Source organism: Eulemur rufifrons, chromosome 15, assembly GCF_041146395.1.
Source record: "Eulemur rufifrons isolate Redbay chromosome 15, OSU_ERuf_1, whole genome shotgun sequence".
Classification (NCBI taxonomy): domain Eukaryota; kingdom Metazoa; phylum Chordata; class Mammalia; order Primates; family Lemuridae; genus Eulemur; species Eulemur rufifrons.
The window spans coordinates 68,687,492-68,693,491 of record NC_090997.1 but is presented as its reverse complement, the minus strand read 5'-3'; positions in this window follow the sequence as shown (position 1 = coordinate 68,693,491).

The following is a 6,000-nucleotide window of genomic DNA, read 5'->3' as shown; positions in this document are numbered from 1 at the left end:
AGTCCTATTGTATAAGAAATGCTAAAAGAAGTTCTCCAACCTGAAAGAAAAGGCCATTAATGAACAGTAAGAAATCTTCTGAAGGTATACAACTCATTGGTAACAGTAAGGACACAAACACAAAATATTGCTGTAAGTGTGGTGTATAAACCACTTATATCTTGAGTAGGAAGACTGAAAGGCAAGCCAATTAAAAATAACAACAACTTTTTGAGAGATACACAGTACAAAAAAGATAGCATAAAAACATATGGCTAGAAAAAATAACAAGTTAAAAACATGGGGGAATGGAGTTAAACGGTCAAATTTCTGTTAGAATTGTCTTTTCTTGGTTATTTGTTTGTAAGCAGTGTTGGCGTATGTTTAAAATAATTGGTTATAAAATGCTTCTTGCAAGACTTGTAATATCAAATCAAAAATCCTCAACAGATATCAAAACATGAAACACAAAAATTAAATCACACTACCAGAGAATATTACATTTAATAAAGAAAGAAAGGGGCCAGGCACGGTGGCTCACGCCTATAATCCTAGCACTCTGGGAGGCTAAGGCGGGTGCATCGCTTGAGGTCAGGAGTTTGAGATCAGCCTGAGCAAGAGCGAGACTGCCATCTCTACTAAGAATAGAAAGAAATTATCTGGCCAACTAAAAATATATAGAGAAAAAATTAGCGGGGCATGGTGGCGCATGCCTGTAATCCCAGCTACTCGAGAGGCTGAGGCAGTAGGATCACTTAAGCCCATGAGTTTGAGGTTGCTGTGAGCTAGGCTGACGCCATGGCACTCACTCTAGTCTGGGCAACAGAGTGAGACTCTGTCTCAAAAAAAAAAAAAAAGAAAGAAAGAAAGAAAGAAAAAAAGAAAGCAAGGAAGGAAGGAAGGAAGGAAGGAAGGAAGGAAGGAAGGAAAGAAGAATGACATGAACACAAACAACAAGAAATAAAATAACAAAATGACAATAGTAAGTCCGTACCTATCAGTAATAACACTGAATGGGAATGGACTAAATGCTCCAATCAAAAGACATGGAGTGGCTAATTTTAAAAAAAGAGGGAACTCTAGTTGTCTAAAAGAAACACACTTCACCTATAAAGACATATATAGACTGAAAATAAAGGGATAGAAGAAGATATTCTATGCAAATGGAAACCAAAAGTGAGTAGGAGTAGCTATACTTCTCTCAGATAGAATAGATTTCAAGATAAGAGCTGTAAAAAGAGACAAATATGGTCAGTATATGCTGAAAATTGGGTCAATTCAGCAAGTGGGTATACCATTCTAGCACTCCAACACTGGAGTACCCAGATATATAAAACAAATATTATTAGAGCTAGAGAGATAGACCCCAATACAATAATCACTGGAGACCTCAGGATTCTACTTTCAGCTTTAGAAAGGTCATCCAGACAGAAAATCAATATTGAAACATTGGACTTGGCCGGGCGCGGTGGCTCACGCCTGTAATCCTAGCACTCTGGGAGGCTGAGGCGGGTGGATCACTTGAGGTCAGGAGTTCAAGACCAGCCTGAGCAAGAGCGAGACCCCGTCTCTACCAAAAATAGAAAGAAATTATATGGCCAACTAAAAATCTATATAGAAAAAATTAGCCGGGCACGGTGGCGCATGCCTGTAATCCCAGCTACTCGGGAGGCTGAGGCAGTAGGATCGCTTAAGCCCAGGAGTTTGAGGTTGCTGTGAGCTAGGCTGACGCCACGGCACTCATTCTAGCCAGGGCAACAAAGCGACACTCTGTCTCAAAAAAAAAAAAAAAAAGAAACATTGGACTTAATCTGAACTATAGAACAAATGGACCTAATAAATATTTATAAGACCCGTCATCAAATAGCTACAGAATTCATGCTCTTGTCCTCAGCTCATAGATCATTCTCAAGGATAGACCCTATCTTAGGCAAGAAAACAACTTCATAAACAGTCAAAAAAATTGAAATCATACCAAGTATCTTCTCTTACCATGATGGAATAAAACTGGACATCAATGACAAGAGGAACATTGTAAAATATACAAACACATGGAAGTCAAACAATATGCTACTGAATTAATAGTGAGTTAATGAAGAAATTAAAAAGGAAATGTAAAAATTTCTCAAAACAAATGAAAATGAAAACACAACATATCAAGACCTATGGAATAAAGCAAAAGTAGTATTAAGAGGAAAGTTTATAGCAGTAAATGCCTACATAGAAAAACTGGAAAAGCTTCAAATAATCAACCTACTCATGCATCTTCTTAAAGGAGTAGAAAAACAAGAGCATACTAAGCCCACAACTAGTAGAAAAATAAATAAATAAGATCAGAGAAGAAATAAAAGATATCGGAACCAAAAAAACAACACAAATGGTCCAAGAAACAAAAAGATGGTTTTTTGAAAAGATAAGCAAAATAGACATAACTTTAGCCAGATTAACCAAGAAAAAAAAGACAGAAGACACAAATAAATAAAATCAGAGATGAAAAAGGAGACATTAAACTGACGCGACAGAAATTCAAAGGATCATTAGAGTCTACTATGAGCAACTGTATGCCAATTAATCGGAAAACCTAGAAGAAATGGATAAATTCCTAGGCACATACAACGTATGAAGATTGAACCAGGAAAGAATCAAAAACCTGAATAAACCAATAACAAGTAATGAGAGAGAAGCACGAATAAAAGTCTCCCATCAAAGAAAAACCCAGGACTCAATAGCTTCACTGCTGAATCCTACCAAGCATTCAAGGAAACACTAATACCAATTTTACTTAAACTTTTCAAAAAAAATCAAGGAGAAGGGAAACTTTCAAACTCATTCTATAAGGCCTATACCACCCAGATACCAAAACCAGACAAAGACACAACAAAAAAGTAAAACTGTAGACCAATAGCTCTGATGAGCAGAGAGGCAACAATTTTCAACAAAATGCTAGCAAATGAAATTCAAGAACATATTTAAAAGATTTTTCATCATGATCAAATGGAATTCACCCCAGAGATGTAAGGATCGTTCAACATCCACAAATCAATGTCATGCATCATATCAACAGAAAGAGGCCAAAAACCATATGATCAGTTCAACTGGTGATGACAAAACATTCAATAAAATTCAACCTCCCTTCATGATGAACATTCTCAAAAAAACAGTGTATAGAACAAACTACCTCAACACAACAAAAGCCATATATGAAAGATGACAGCTAGTTTCATACTGAATAGGGAAAAACTGAAAGTCTTTCCTCTAAAACATAGAACAAGACAAGGATGCCCATGTACACCACTGTTATTCAACATAGTACTGGAAGATAAGACAAAGAAAGACCATCCAAATTGGAAAGGAAGAAGTCAAAATATCTTCTCTGCAGATGACATGGTCTTATATATGGAGAAACCTAAAGAATCCACTGAAAAACTATTAGAACTGCTAAACAAATTCAGTAACTTTGCAGGATACTAAATCAACAAACAAAAATTACTAGCATTTCTATATACCAACAGTAAATAATCTGAAAAAGAAACCAAGAATGTAATCCAGTTTACAATAGCTACAAATAAAATACCTAGCAGTACACATAACCAAAGAAGTGAAAGATCTCTGTAATGAAAATTATAAAACATTTATGAAAGAATTTGAAGAGGAAAGACAAAAATAGAAAGATATTCTATGCTCATGGATTGAAGGAATCAATGTTCTTGAAATGTCCATACTACCCAAGGCAATCTACAAATACAATGCAATCCCCATCAAAGTACCAATGACATTCTACACAGAAATAGAAAGCGTAATCCTAAAATTTATGAGGAACCACAAAAGGTCCCGAATGGCCAAAGCCATCCTGAGCAAAAGGAACAGAACTGGAGGACTTCCATTACCTGAATTCAACTTTTACTCTAGAGCTGTAGTAACAAACATGGCATGGTACTGGCATAAAATAGAAACATTGACCTATGGAACAGAATAGGGAACCTGGAAATAAATCCACATATCAACAGTGAATTTACATTTGGTAGAAGTGTCAAGAAACATACATTGGGGAAAGGACAGTGTTGTCAATAATTGGTGCTGAGAATACTGGGTAACCATATGCAGAAGAATAGAACTAGATCCTTATTTCTCACCATAGACAAAAATTAAATCAAAATGGCTTAAAGACTTAAAGCTAAGACCTGAAACTATGAAAGTCCTAAAAGAAAACTTTGGGGAAATGCTTCAGGACATCATTTGAGCAAGAACTTCTTCAGTAATAGCCACAAAGCACAGGAACCAAAGCAAAATTGGACAAATGGGATCACATCAAGCTAAGAAGCTTCTGCACAGGAAACAAAACAATCAACAAAGGGAAGGCACAACCCACAGAATGCGAGAAAATAATTGGAAACTACTCATCTGACAAGGGATGAATAACTAGACTATAGATAAGGCACTCCAACAACTCAGTAGAAAAAATCAAATAGTCTTATTTAAAGCATGGGGAAAACATCTGGATAAACATTTCTCAAAAGAAGACATAGAAATGGCCAACACATATGAAAAAAGCTCAATATCATTAGTTGTCAGGGAAATTCAAATCAAAATCACAAAGATATCAATGTACCCAAATTTAAATGGCTTTTCCAAAAAAACAGGCAATAATGAATGCTGGTGAGGATGTGGAAAAACAGGAACCCTCGTAAACTGCTGGTGGGAATGTAAATTAGTGTAGGCACTGTGGAAAACAGCATGGAGGTACCTCAAGAAACTGAAAATAAAATTACTATAGGACCTAGCAATCCCACTGCTGGGTATGTGCCCAAGGAGGACAATTCAAGATATGGAAAAGACATCTATACCCAGATGTTTATTGCAGCATTATTCACAATGGCAAGGATATGGAAACAATGTAACTGGCCACGAGCTGATGAATGGATAAAGAAGTTGGGTACATATAAACAATGGAATAATACATAGTCACAAAAAGAATGAAATCCTGTCATTTGAAGAAACATGGGTAGTACTGGAGAACATTAGTTATGTGAAATAAGCCAAGCACAGAAAGACAAATCTTGCATGTTCTCACATAGATGTGGGAGCTAAATATTAAAAACAATTGATCTCACAGAGACAGAGAGTAGAATGATGGTTACAAGAGGCTGGGAAAAGGAGCAGGCAGGAGGGGATAAAGTGGGGATAGTTAATGAGTGTAAAAATATAGTTAGATAATTAGAGAGAATGAAGAATATTTGATAGCACAACAAATTGAGTATAATCAACAATAAGAGTATATCTCAAAATAACTTAAGAAGTGAAATTGGAATGTTCCTAATGCAAAGAAATGTTAAATGCCTAGGGTGCTGGACACCGCAATTGCCATGATTTGATTAATTTTCAGTGTATGCCTGTATCAAAACATCATATGTAGTCACTCTATAAAGATATACAACTATTGGCCAGGCGCGGTGGCTCACGCCTGTAATCCTAGCACTCTGGGAGGCCGAGGTGGGCAGATCGTTTGAGCTCAGGAGTTCGAGACCAGCCTGAGCAAGAGCGAGACCCCATCTCTACTAAAAATAGAAAGAAATTATACAGACAGCTAAATATATATATAGAAAAAAAAAAAATTAGCTGGTGGCACATGCCTGTAGTCCCAGCTACTCGGGAGGCTGAGACAGGAGGATCCCTCGAGCTCAGGAGTTTGAGGTTGCTGTGAGCTAGGCTGATGCCACGGCACTCACTCTAGCCCGGGCAAAAGAGTGAGACTCTGTCTCAAAAAAAACAAAAAAAAAAAGATATACAACTATTAATATTATGTACGCATAACAATTAAAAATAAAATATATTTTAAATAAAGAGGAGAAAAGAGGAGAAATGGAATGCTTCTCTGGAAACATATGTCTCTTTTTAAACTCACATATATGGAATTTCTGAGCCCGTGAAACACAGGAAAGGGAAAGGCAGTGTACAAGGAGGGACAAGGAGAATGGTAAATCCTCTCCTGGTGCAAGAGTTTCAGGGCCCTTTGTGTTCTTC